The following is a 14,740-nucleotide window of genomic DNA, read 5'->3' on the forward strand; positions in this document are numbered from 1 at the left end:
CTATGGCTCTTTCTTACTTGCTTTATTTTATCTAATGCCATTCTACCAGCCCAACTGCCTTGAATGTCCCATGTACTTTTTCACTTTTAGACCTTTGTGCATGCTGTTCCCTACCCCTGGAATATCTTTCTTCAATACTCTACCAAAACTGAGCAAATTCATATTCATCCTTGATAGATGACCACAGGATTCATCTCCTCTATGCACTCCTGAGTCACCAGGAGTGGGCTTCATGCCCCGTCCAAAGGCTCTCATAACACTGAATGCTTACCCTCACCACACTGCACTGTAAACACCAGCTCATGTCTGTCTCCTCAACTACACAGCGAGCATCCTGAGACAAGAACTGTGTCTTATTCTTTTCTGTATCCCCAGCTTTGACCACAGTGTCTCAGTGTCTGGCACATAAGAAAGAGAGAGTAAGAGAAAAGGAAGGGAGGAAGGGAGGAAGGGAGGAAGGAAGGGAGAGAGGGAGGGAGGGAGGAAGAGGGAAAGAGAGAAAGAGAAAAGGAAGAACGAAAGAAAAGATTCACATCCAGGCAGTATTCTCTAATTTGCGGGATGGTCCTGTCTGTGCCTTACTAATCCTCTAGTTGGAATTGGCTGCTGTCACTAGCACTAATTCTACAAGTCCCTAGTCATTGTCTCCAGGGAATCCAAGAACTTTTTCTTAAAACTGAGAGGAACGAATGTGGCCTTAACCCCCAAGACTCCACTCCAGGGAGCCACTAAAGACTCTTTGGCAGAAAGCAATTATGAATGTAGGGAATTAAGGATGAAACTGGCCAGAGATGGAGAGTGGGTTGGTGGAGAACATTTGTGAAAGTGCTGAGGGCACTAGATAACTCCAAGAAGGAGCCAACTCAGGGAATAAAGAGAAGAGGGCAAACACAGATGATGTTCTGTTCAGGGAAATGTCAGAACATGATGACAGATGGAATGCAAGGAACAAAGCATACTAAGGAGCCAAAAGTTACTCTCCAAAGAAAATTTCTTTCTTTTCCCCACCAAGAGGTCTAGCTTTTTAAACTGTTATAGAGCCCATAATTTAGTACTCATATGGAAATAAGACAATGCAACCTTTGCTCTTACACATCCGTTTCCCAGACTGGCCTTGCCGACAGGATGAAACCAGTGGGTCACTTGTCTTGAGAGCGACAGAGAAACATCTGTAATGGCAGCGCTTCAGCACAGCAATCTCAAAATATCAGGAGAATATTTTTACTGAAATGAGCTTCTTTCTGTGAGGGTGCATAGCTGGGAGTGTAAAGTATAATCAACGTGAAGACTCGTTGCCGGCTTCACTAACTCTCAGTGCCATGCTTCATTCATTTGTCCAATTCAACAGATATTTATTGAACATCTACTATGAACTGAGCACTGTTTGGGGTTTTGTGGATACCACATTGGACAAGAGAAAGTCTTGTGGAAGTTACATTTAGATAGACCAAAACAAAAAAAAAGAAGAAGAGGAATAAACTCAAAAGATAATTTTAGGGAAAATAAATGCTTAAAGGAAAATAAAGAAAGGGAATAAGGATGCTTTCAGCTATGTGTAGTAGAAACCCCAACTCAAAATGGTTTGAAGAGTAAGGTAATTTATTATCTTGTGTAACAGGAAGTCCAGAAGTAGGTAGGTTCCAGGGTTGGTTCATCAATGGCTCAACAATATCATCAAGGATCCAACTAGTATCCATCGCCACGCTGTCATCTTAAAATTGGCTTCATCCTTGGACTGGAACAAGATGCTGCAGCAATTCTAAGTATCACGTGTCACGAAAAAAAGACTACAACTTCCAGAAGAGAAAGAGAGATGTTCTTGGGGGTGCGCGTCACAAGAACAGAGGAAGGCTTATTGCGATGCTAATAAAGCTGTTAAGCCTCAGGGACCTTGCACAAACTCCTTCCTAAGCTCTGCAGACGCCTAGCAATCACACGGACATGGTCATAGGTTTTCGTAAAACGTGCAAAGATAAGGTATTTTAAGTACTTTCATTTAGGCCTCTGTCTCTTTCCACTCTGGCATCTCCCGTCACGCTTCCCCTTGGGTCAGAAGGCACTAGAAGGACCATGGGAATTTTAGGGGTCCGGCTAAGGGAGACTTGAGTTGTAGATACATTTAGTATGGATCTAGTAAGATATTTTAATATGTTTCTCAGTTACTGTTACACAAACTTAAGTTACCGCTAGACATTCCGGAGTAGCAATGGCTTTCGGGAACATTTCCAGGGCTGGTTGTGGTGACTCACCTTGTATCATGAAATGAAGGTGCTCGCACAAATTATAGTATATGTCCTACCATACCCAGGCCCAGGAATTTGTGAATAGTGAAGAAAAAAACAGGGTTTCAAACATCCGAAGCCAGAAGCTAATCTGTGGAACATCCTTTCAACCATCAAACATGTAAAACCACAAGGAGAAAATTTGGTTTTCATTCACACCTATCAAAATGGAAGTTCTCACTAATTGAAATCACCCAATGAGAAGCCTTGAATTGTTTCTAAATTATTATGAGTACTACCGTAAGTTATCAATGATAAAAAATAAGTTTTTAATCAATCACATTAGAGGAAGGACTAGTTTATCTTTCTATAGAAAATATTACACAATCATTGTTATTAAAGAGGTGATCAAAGAGTATTCTGCCAAAAATGCAGGGGGCGGGGTAAACATTCTAGTGGTCTGCCAGGCAGTTAAGAAAAATAGTGTGCTGTTTTGCTGAACTTGTGAGGTCAGATTTCTAAAAGTCACAACCCATCATGTATTTTCTCATTTTAAATATCAAGTTTTGTAAATAATTTTATACTTGCAATTTTGTATTATCTTTCTCAAACTATAAAGGCTGCAGTTCCCACACAATCTGGATCTACTCCTACTCAAATGAGAGGGAAGTTTTCCCGGAAATCCTATAGTAGGCTTCTTCGCCTTCTCATTGTATCCATCTTCTCTCTTACTCACACTCTACCCATTTGGCCGAATGTGCCAGGAGAAAACCATATAGCCACAATGACTGGTCTCACTTGAGATTAATGGTCACTAACTTAGGTGAACTCCCAATACTGCCTTGCAATCATATTTTCTTAGTCCATTTTCTCTTCCTCTGTCCTGGAAAACTCTGCTATTTTCCTTTCTCTTGTCATACCTCCAACACTTCTTCTACTCCCCTCCAGCTGGTGACCTTGCTTCCCATTTCAGTGAGAAAACAGAAGAGAACTCCCCCAAACTCCCACCTGCTTACATTTGCACCCACAATACTCGGCCCATATACGATGGATGAATGGTGCAGTAGACTCCATGCCTTCTCACTGAACCAAAAACTTTGTTCTCATAAATTTCCCATCTCTTGTCCATCTCAAGTTCTCCTTCTCTCATGGATCATTCTCATGAGCATAAAAATACGCCATTATTTCTTCTGTCTCGACAGAAATGTTAAAAAACAAAACCTTCTTTTGACCCTGATTTCCCCTCCAGGTGGGAAATTTCTCTCCTTCTTTTCTCAGCAAAACTCCTGAAAGAATAGCATATAAACCCAGTCTTTGATTCTTTTTTTCTATAAGTTCTCCTTCCATCCATTCCAATCAGGCTCACCCTATCTGTACCCCAACTGCTCTTGTCCAGGTCAACAAGGACTGTCATGTGACTAAATTCAATGGTCATATCTCCATTTTCACTTTGCTTGACCTTTCTGTAGCCCGTGACACAAATGATTGATCACTTACTTCGCCGTCCCTGAAAACTTTCTTCACTTGACTTGCATGAAACCATAAGCTTATCATTTTCTTTTTACCTTTTTAACCATTCTTTCCTGTCCCCTTTGCTGGTTCTTCTCATCTACCACACATGTGAGCTTAAGGGCTCATTTCTTATTCCTTTTCTCTTCTACTACAGTCAGTCTCATGGTCGTATCATCCAGTCTCAAGACTTAAATGATCATCTATGTGCCTATGATTGACCTCTCCTTTGAATCTTGATAACCAACTGACAATTTGATATCTCCACCTGTATGTCTAATAGGCATCTCCAACTTAAGTTCTAAGCTGAACTCCTGACCACCGTGTCCTACCCTTCTCCCCAAACCCAGCTTATCCTGCTGTCTTAGTCTGTTCAGGCTTCTATGACAAAAATACCACGAACTGGGGGGCTTATAAACAACAAACACTTAGTTTTCACAATTCTAGGAAGTGTGAGATCGAATCACTGGTAGACTTGGTGTCTGGCAAGATCTGCTTCCTCATAGATGACTATCTTTTCATCAAACCTCACATGGCAGAAGGGACAAGCTAGCTCTCTGAGGTCTCTTTTATAAGGGTTAATCCCAGTCATGACCTAATCATCTCCTGAAGGCCCCACCTCCTGATGCCATCACCTCGAAGGTCAGAATTTCAACACACGAAATTTTGGGGGGGGGCGCAGGGGAGACAAACATTCAGACCATAGCAGCTGCCATCTGCTTCATCTAGTTGGTAGGAACTCCGTTCTTTCAGTTTCTCAGGAAAATAATCTTGGTGCCACCTTTGATTTCTCTCTTTTCGATACATCAGGACATTCTATCAACTATACCTTCAAAACATCTCCAGAATCTACAACTTCGCACCCCTTCACTGTCACCACAGCCACCATCACTTGCCTGGATTATTGCAATAATCTTCTAGTCACGCTGTGTGTTTCTGCCCCCAGCTCCTTGCCTGTCTGCCTACCAGGACGCAAGCTTCATGAAGGAAGATATTTTCTTTGTTTTGCTCCCTGCAGCTTCCTCAGGACATAGAACAGTGTGCCGAACATTTCTGTTGGAGTGAGTAAATTGTCCAGAGTTGGGTCGCATGCCCATGCCTCAACCCGTCACCGGCAGGTGAGCTAAATACTCTATAGACAAAGCATGGCCGTTCCTGGACCTGGGGCGGCATCAGCTTCCCTTTAGACTCGGGGTTGAACGGGGAAGGGACGAACACATGAACTAAAAGAGTGTTCTGTTAGGAAGGAAGGGGGAAGGGCTGCAGGATTCCTGCTGGCGAGGCAATCAGCAATGTCCGGTGTGTAGGGTGAGGAGATAGGGCAATAGGGAGGATGCTTTAGATAAGGTGGTGAGGTAAAGACCTCTCTGAGAGTGGATGACATTTTATCTGAAATCTGGCAGATTAGGATAATAACAAGATGTGGGGGAAAAGCTTTCCAAGTAGAGGGAATAGCCAGTGCAAAGGTTTTAAAGCAGATAAGAGCTTTGCGTTTCAAGTCCTGAAAAGAACGCCATTTGGCTGGAGAGCAGGAAATGAAAGGGGTGAGAGAAATGGGAGGAATCTGAAGAGGGAGGCTGGGCCATCCCCAAGCCTTGGACACCGAGGTCAGCCGTGTTAAAAGACAATAAGAAGCCACTGACAGGCAGTAAGTAGGGAGTGACATGACTTGACTTACGCTTTAAACCACTGAATTTAGCTGCTGGATGGGGAATGGGTCGTAGCGCGGCCACAGGAGGAGTGGGGAGACCAAGCTCCCGGCCTGCCTGGAAATGATGGCACTCCCCTCTACACAGACCCTTGCGATAGAGAGCCTCTACCTGGCTTCCCTGCCTCCACACTCTCCCCCCTCCTTTGCTCTTTGTTTTGCTGCCAGGACCATCTTTCCGAAGTTCCTGCTCTTCCCAGTATGGTCAGGGCTATGCCCCCACCCTGCTGGCAGATGCAGGTGGAGACTTCCATGAGCCATTCGCCAGGCTGCACATGGCTAGAGAAAGCGGCGACTCTGCAGAGCGGCAGGGACTAGTGGTGAATCTCTCCTTGCTCCACCTTCGACTGGGCTGAGTCTAAGTCATCCTCCGAGCCGCTCAGGCAGCACCTCCTCCTGGAAGCAGAAAGCCACACGTTGCAAGGTACACGACCGAGGGCCCTCTGAGTCGTGCGAGGTGGTGGCTCTCCCCGAGGCCCCGGGCTGCATGAGGTGTCCCTGTTCTGCCCAACCACAGCCTCAACCTACTGAACTATGGAAGGCCGCCTGCTTGCCTTCCCCAGCACACTAGAAATGCAGCACCTTCTGTGAAGTTTTCCCTTCCTCTTCCTTCTCTCTCCACATCCTTCACATCACCAGTGTCTTCCCAGTTTCCGACGCATACTAGCTTGCCAGTATTTTTTAATTGAACAACTCGACTCAATTCCCTGCAGGGTGAGAAGCATGGTTGACTCCTTTCTGTGTCCACCCCAGTAAAGGGCCTTGCACAGACTAACGGCCTGATAAATGTCCATTTCATTGAATCCCCACGATTTATTCAGAGGCCTTCTGCAAGGCCCGTGGTCATGGAGGTAATGGAGGCTTGCACTACAAAGCGCTGATCCAGGCCGTCCCTCAAAGCTAAACTTACACTCCTGCTCAAATTGGAAGGAAATAGCTTCTGATGACGCCTCTCTAATGACAAAATCTCTCCAAACACCCCCCCAAAGCAAGCGACCAGGAGAATCACACACAAACATGGATTCAATTCCAGCTCTTGCGTATCCAGATGCACATTATGAAAGATGCGAATAAACACTTGAAGATATTTTTTCAAAAATATCTGACTTTAGTAACCTTCCTTCCCCTTGGGAACTAAAAGATTTTGGTATCCCTCAAAGAAGAAAGGTCAGTTATGGGAGGAAACATGGCCACACGCAAGACACCACCCGGAAAGTGCCAACCCTCTGGCCATTTGTAGTAGATTCCCATCACCAAACGACACACTGCGGATTAAGTTATTTCTGTGTATGTTTGTCAGTATCTACATATGTCCTTTGATTCTTTGTGTGATCATATTTTATGGTCTTTAGTATAATTTATCAAATAACACTCCAAAAAAAGAGAGCCATAATTCATTCGTGTTATGGGCTGAGTTGTGTCTCCCCAAAGGATTGAAGTTCAAGTCCTAGCCCTTAGTAGCTCAGAATGAGAACTTACTTGGAAATAACATTATTACTCATGCCATTAGTTAAGATGGGGTCATACTGGAGTGGGGTGGGCCCACTGGATATTGATATCCAATATCACTGGCATCCTTAAAAGAAAGAAATTTGGACACAGACGCAGAGACACACAGTGAGAAGGCCACATGACAACGGAGGCAGAGACTGGAGTGACGTAGCTACAAGCTAAGCAATGCCAAAGATTGCCGGCAATCCCCAAAATCTGGGAAGAAGAAAGAAAGCATATACCCATGGGGCTTTCAGAGGAAGCATGGCCCTGCTGAACCCTTGGTTTTGGACTTCTGGCTTCCAGAACTATGAGAAAATAAAGTTGTATTATTGTAAGCCACCAAGTTTGCGGACTTTGTTACAGCAGCTGTGGGAAACTAATACAGTTCCCTACACCATTTTAAAGGAATGGAAAGGAAAGAAAGAGCGATCAGGTCATAGGGTAGTAATTTGGGGGAGCACAGGGATAGGCGGTCAGTTGACCTGAGTTTGAATTTGGCTCTGTGTCTGATGTGTAATCCTGTGTGGCCCTAAACTGGTGGAACGCTCAATGTCCTCACCTGTAAAGCAGCGAGAAAATGTCGCCTGGCCAGCTTACCTTTCAAGACTGTTATCTGTTATCTAGCATGAGAATCAAATGAAATAATATAGGAAAGCCATTTGAAATCTGTAAAATCAATTCAAATGTGAGGTATTATAACTAGCATTAGATCTAGTCATTTATTTGATTTAAATAAATCCCCAAATAATATCATTGAATTTGGCTTGTTAAAAATAACATTAAAAAAACCCTCAAAATTAGGGAATGTAGGTCTACTATGAAAGAAAGCCTGAGCATTCTGATTAAGATGAAGGAAAAATATTTAATTGGTCCCAGGTGTGTGTCCATGTCTGCCTACTGAAATATTTTCTTATTGTTCTTTTGTTAACAATTCAGGATATGAAAAATTAAATCCATCCATTTTTTAAAAAATATCTGAAATAATTCTTTCACCACCTTGGCATTGTTAGAGAAGGAATTACTACTGCCTATAAAAGAGTTTCTTTTTCAAGAAAAGATTTCTTTTTCCAATTTTAAGTGACACCCTCACAAAGATCTTTGATTTTTAGTGAGTTTTAGTCACTGCCACTATTAAGAAAACGTATATTAAAAAAATCCCATTTGTATGAGTTTTCAAGTCTAAGAATATCACACAAAAACAGAAAATGAGTCATAATTGGATGAAGGTGACCCTTAGAAAGTCCCCAAATGGAAAGCTGAATCATTTTGTTAAATGACAAAGAGGGAGAAGATCTGGCCCATTTCCACGCTCTGGCCAGTTTCCTTCAACACCCCCACTCATCACACACAGGCACACAAGAGAGGGAAAAAACTCTTTGATGAGCCCCGCCTTGCTGGCAGGGTTCACAGTTTAGAGGAAAAGAACTTCCGAGGACTCTCCGTAGACGGCATGTTGTCCTGTGTCCTGACGGGTGATAACTAGACAGAAGCCAAACCACCACACGGCTTTTGTTTCCATCACTCGAGACTATGCAACATCTAATTCGCAGGTGGGATAACAAACGTTTGCTGCTGCTACTGACACCAAACCTGAAAAAGCAAACCTGTTTCGTGCGGACCCTCCAGATCATCATCTCCGGGCTTGGCTCACCTTTCAGGAGGAGGAGGAAGGTGATGACGACAACAGTAAGAGCTAACAATTGCTAAGGCCCCGCTGTATTCCAGAAACTGCACTAGGCATGTCATGTACACTTTACACTGACTTCAATTCAATCGAAGGAGTTTAACATTCAGAACATCACCAAGGCTCTGAAATGCGACGTGACTTCCTCAGCGTCACACGGGCCAGGACTCCAGCCCCGGTCTGCGTGCGTCCTGGGGCCGCGTTGCTCCCAACCAGACAACTTTCGGGCCAGTCTTGCTTTGTAAAAAATGTCTTTCTAAGTAGATGTAAAAAATTCACAGTTTCTTTGTGTGTTTATTTGCTGATGCTCATGCGGTGATATCTTCATTTGACAGATGGACAAAATGACGCTCAGAAAGATTAAATAACCAGGCCCCCAGCCCAGACCTGAGAAGTACCAAAGCTGGGGCCCTACCTGCGACTGTCTGTCTCCAGCGCCTGCATTCTGACTGACTTATGGCTTCCAACAAAAGACACAGTGAATTGTTTTCCCCCCGTCCCTCCCTCCCTTTCTCTGCCTCTGTCTCGGGGGAGGGGGAGGTCTGTCTCGCTCGCTCACTCCCGCTCTCCTTCTCCTTCCCATCTCTTCCCTTACCAGAGCAAACCTTTGAGCTACACAAACAAAAGCAAAACTATTGGCAAGGAAGGGGTCCACTCCCCAGTCCAGGCCTGCCTCGGTTCTAGACATCACAGCACCGGGGTGTATTTTCCACCAGAATTAAGATATCAGCCAAACCTCCAGAAAGGCCTTCCCAGGCAGACGATGCCTGAGGGCCAGAGACCATAACAGAAGATAATGGTGTTCTTTTCCCATCGTCATGGCATCGAAGCTGCCACATAACCAAAGCCATACAGATTATTCCAAGAGAAAGGGGTACAAAGTAATTAGAGGGCCTCTGGTTACTGGAGTTGGAAATAAGGTTATCGGATAGAGGGTTGGGGAACTCATATCACGAGGCCGGGCTTTGGGATTCGTTTTCTGAGCTTGATTCAGAAGGAAGCCTCAGGCAGTTTGGGGCCTCAGGACTGTTAGAACCCCGAGCAGCTGGTAAAATAAGACTCTCGTCACTCCCAACCTGACTAGCACGTGTGGTGGCTCCACGTCTGGCCTCCATCCCAAGACTCGCCGTTATGACTCCATTTTTACCTCAAACTGTTAGGCCAACTTGGTCCCTGGTGTAGGAGGGGTGAAGGCTCCCCCGTAGAACACCACATGCAGCTCCTGGTGGAAGCCTCAAACACGCCCTCTGCAGCTTCCGTTGCCTTGACTAAAACTCTAATCTCCCTGCGACGCCATCATCCAGCAGCACTCTTCCGGGGAGGGCGCTCATTTACCAGAGCCCTCATACATAACGGCCCAGAGATAAGTCGTCCCCCTCCCTGCTCTGCCGTGTAACTTCCCTAAATTCTCCTCAGCAACACCTCTGCCCCTGAAGCCCACATCGTCCAGTTAGTCTACCCTCTTCTCCTCCCCCTCACTGTTAATTTAAAAAGATACTGAGCATCTACCATGTGTCTAACCCCGGGCTCTCTACTTGGCACACATCGTCCTAAGTAATCCTCCCAAGTGCCCTGCGGAGTGTGGATTCTAATCCACAGGAGTAATATGCCTTTGCCAAGGTCACACAAATAGGAAGGGGTTGTGTTGGGGATAAACCCAGGTCTGTCTAGTTCTAAAGTCCATCTCAACCACTAACTGGTGTAGAGAACAATGACATTCCTGTGTGACAACTGCAATAATGGGAGTCTATACCTGGTGCTGTGTGGGGACAAAAAGAAAGGCACGGAGAAACACTGCGCTATGAGAAATATGAACGGTTGGTCTGGCTCCAGTGTTGAACCCACGTGGGTGAGTAGCAAGAGACATTATCAGAAAGGTAGGAGGGCCAGACCAGTGCAGCCCCCAGGGAGGCTTGGATACCTTATGAGGAGGCATAAATGTCTCCTAAAGTCGGTGGGGATGGATCGACTTAAGGGTTTCAAGCAAGGGACATGAGATTTGAAAGCTCACCGCGACAACAGTGTGGAGGACAGATTTTAGGGGGGCAAGCCAGGAAGCGATGAGGCCAGCTAGAAGCCTGTTCGATTATCCGGCTGAGAGAAGATGGTGGCTTTGTGATGGACAGGAGGGAAGAGATACAGAAAGTCCCATAACATGGATAACTACAAAAGTAATGTGCCAAAAATCAGTAGCTTTTCCATATATGAATAATAACCATTTAGATCGTATAATGGAAGAAAACCTCCTATCACATTAGCAACACAAGAGTTAAAAACCCAAAGGATAACCTTCAGTCAATCATTGGAATTATCACTTTCAATAATCCTATCAATAAATCTATAAAACTCTGTAGGAAGAACGGTAGGAGAAGAAAGGGAAGAAGAAAGGGGGGGTAAACAGAAGGGGGAATGAACCACGAGAGACTATGGACTCTGGGAAACAAACTGAGGGCTTCAGAGGGGAGGGGGTGGGGGAATGGGATAGACTGGTGATGGGTAGTAAGGAGGGCACGTATTGCATGGTGCACTGGGTGTTATATACAACTAATGAATCATCGAACTTTACATCAAAAACAGGGATGTACTGTATGGTGACTAACATAATATAATAAAAAATCATTATAAAATAAAATAAAATAAAATAAAAACAGTGTGGAGGACCCTCAAAAAGTTAAAAATAGAGCTACCCTACGACCCAGCAATTGCACTACTGGGTATTTACCCAAAGATACAGACGTAGTGAAGAGAAGGGCCGTATGCACCCCAATGTTCATAGCAGCAATCTCCACAATAGCTAAATCGTGGAAGGAGCCGAGATGCCCTGCAACAGATGACTGGATTAAGAAGTTGTGGTCCATATATACAATGGAATATTACTCAGCAATCAGAAAGAACGAGTTCTCAACATTTGCTACAACATGGACGGCACTGGAGGAGATAATGCTTAGTGAAATAAGTCAAGCAGAGAAAGACAACTATCATATGATTTCTCTCATCTATGGAACATAAGAACTAGAATGATCAGTAGGGGAAGAAAGGGATAAAGAAAGGGGGGGTAATCAGAAGGGGGAATGAAGCATGAGAGACTATGGACTATGAGAAACAAACTGAGGGCTTCAGAGGGGAGGGGGGTGGGGGAATGGGATAGGCTGGTGATGGGTAGTAAGGAGGGCACATATTGCATGGTGCACTGGGTGTTATACACAACTAATGAATCATCGAGCCTTACATCGGAAACCGGGGATGTACTGTATGGTGACTAACATAATATAATAAAAAATCATTAAAAAAATAAATAAGTCTATAAAACTCCATAAGGGGGCTAAAAGAATATGTGCATTAATGGAGAAACATAACTTGTTTTTGGATAGGAGGACTCAATAGTATAAATGGCATATGTACTAATCTCTACGTAAGCAATCCTGATTAAAGTTCCACCAGGAATTGTTTTTTGAGGAACTTGGTTCTAAAAGTTATCTAAAAGAAGAAGAATGCAAGACAATATCATGCCATGGTTGAGATCATAGGCTTTTGAGTCAGAAAGACCGTGTTTCACTCCTGATAGACCTCCCACACATGCCTACCAACTAGCGTCATGAATTAGAGCAAGTTACTTAACCCCTCTGTCCCTCAGACTCTTCACCTTAGAATGTAGATGGGAGTGCATACCTCCTGGAGTCGTTGTAAGAATTAAATGAGGGAATGCCTGTGAGTAAAGCACAGTGCCTGGTAAATATTAAGTACAAAATAAATCCCAGTTGTTTCTATGACTAATGGAATGAATATATTAGGCTGAACAATCTGAAATTGCCATTTTTGTAAGTCATACATGGTCAAATATTGGTCAATTCATGTAATACAAATTAATATATATAACAAAGACCTGATGTTCGTTACATATAAATAGCTCTACAATATCGAAAAAAAATCCCAATAAGGAAATTAGCGAATGATACAAACAGGCAGGACATATTTTAAATGGTCAATAAATACATGAAACTTTTCCATCTTATAAACAATAAAAATATATAAATTAAAACAATTATGAGGTATTCTTTTGTAGTTACATTGGCAATAGTTTTTTTTTAAGATTTCATTTATTTATTTATTTGTCAGAGAGAGAGAGTGAACACAAGCAGGGGGAGCAGCAGAGGGAGAAGGAGAAGCAGGCTGTCCACTGAGCAAGGGAGCCCGATGTGGGACTCAATCCCAGGACCCTGGGATCATGACCTGAGCCAAAGGCAGACGCCTAACCAACTGAGCCACCCAGGTATCCCTGGCCATAGTTTTTGACAGGATATGAAGTATTTTCAAGGCTATGGGGTTACAGGCACTCCCATGAGCTATTGGTGGCTTAGCATAGTGATTACAAAGCATGGGTTTCAAAAGCCCAAGTGCCTGGATTCCAATGTCAAGTTTACCACAGCACTATCTGTGTGAATTTGGACAGATAATCATGCTTTCCTTTGCCTCAACTTCTTCATGCTTTACCGTGGGGATGATCAGAGGTTCTGCCTCATAAAGGCTGCTGGTAGGATTAAATGAGTCCATCTATGGATAGCACGTAGAACAGGCCTCCTTCATCGTAAGTGCCATGCAAGTTTTGTGGTTTTTAATTTTTTTAAAGATTTATTTATTTATTTGAGAGAGAGAGAGCGAGCATACAAGCGGGAGGGGCAGAGGGAGGGGGACAGAGAGAATCCCAAGCAGACTCCATGCTGAGTGTGGAGCCTGACGCGGGGCTCGAACTCACAACCCCTTGACCATGATCTGAGCCAAAACTAAGAGTCAGATGCTTAACTGACTGCACCACCCAGGTGCCCCAAGTTTTGTGCTTTTTTAAATCATCATTATTATTGGTGGAAGGGAGCCATTGACCGAGGTCCCAAGGCCCCAAACCTGAAAGTCATCCTAGATATGGCTTTCTCCATCACCCCTTCATCCAAATGGTTGTATTCTCCCTCTTCAGGGTAAAAATGCTGAAAGAATTACACTCATGTTTGTATTTCCATCATCACTGCCCTTTAGGCACTCAGAATCTCATCATCAGTGTCATAACAACCTCATGATTACATCAATTTTTGCTGTATCACCTCTGCCCACGAATTCATCCTTCCATACCTCCACCTGAGGTTTCTTTCTTTCTTTTTTTTAAATTTTATTTATTTATCTGACAGAGAGAGCGAGAGAGCACAACCAGGGGGGAACAGCAGAGGGAGAGGGAGAAGCAGGCTCCCCGCTGAGCCGGGAGCCCGACGAAGGGCTCGATCCCAGGACCCTGGGATCATGACCTGAGCCGAAGGCAGACGCTTAACCATCTGATCCCCCCAGGTGCCCCTCCACCTAAGATTTCTGTCTTAAACCCTAGATAAATCACATCTATCTCCTGCTCAAAACCCCACTACGCTTCCCTACTGCCTACAGAATGAAGTGTGGGATTCAAGACCATCTAGGTCTCGACATGCACATCCACGCTTCTGTGACATGCCACATGCTGTTTTTTCTTTAGCCTGGCATGCTGTTTCTTCTGTTCTCCATCTCTTGCAATCATACCCTTCCTTAAGCCATCATTCCAGTCCTGCTTCCTCTATGAAGCCTTCCTTGATTACTTGATCATCAGTCTGCTATCCACCCCCCAACCCCCCACCCTTGCCAAGTCAGATTTACTTTATTCTATACTCTGGGTTTCCATAGCCCATGCCCGGTTCATATTTTCATGTATTGCTCACTCCATCCTATGTGGAGTTGTAACTGTGATTTGCTTATCTTCCCTACTTGGATCCAAGCTCCTTAAAAATAGGAACCATCCCTCTCTTCATCTCTCTTCTTCTCCACACTTAGCACAGAGCTTGCTGTCTATGAGATCAATGCATGTTTATAGAATCAAACTTAACAAGACCCTTTGAAACCATAGATCCTGAAAGTCCCCACCAAGTAATAAAAAAGAGTAACTTGTATGTTTTCTACTTTTGGGAAGATAGCATTACCCTATAGAAACCCAGCCAAAAGTCCATCTAGGTGTTTTTCTAGCTACATCTGCAATCCCCAGGGCCCTGTCAGAAGGTATGGATGATAGGCCACATATTAATCAGAGCCTCTACCTCAGACTTCCGTGTGGAAGGC

This window comes from Ursus arctos, chromosome X (genome assembly GCF_023065955.2).
Source record: "Ursus arctos isolate Adak ecotype North America chromosome X, UrsArc2.0, whole genome shotgun sequence".
In the NCBI taxonomy this organism is placed as follows: domain Eukaryota; kingdom Metazoa; phylum Chordata; class Mammalia; order Carnivora; family Ursidae; genus Ursus; species Ursus arctos.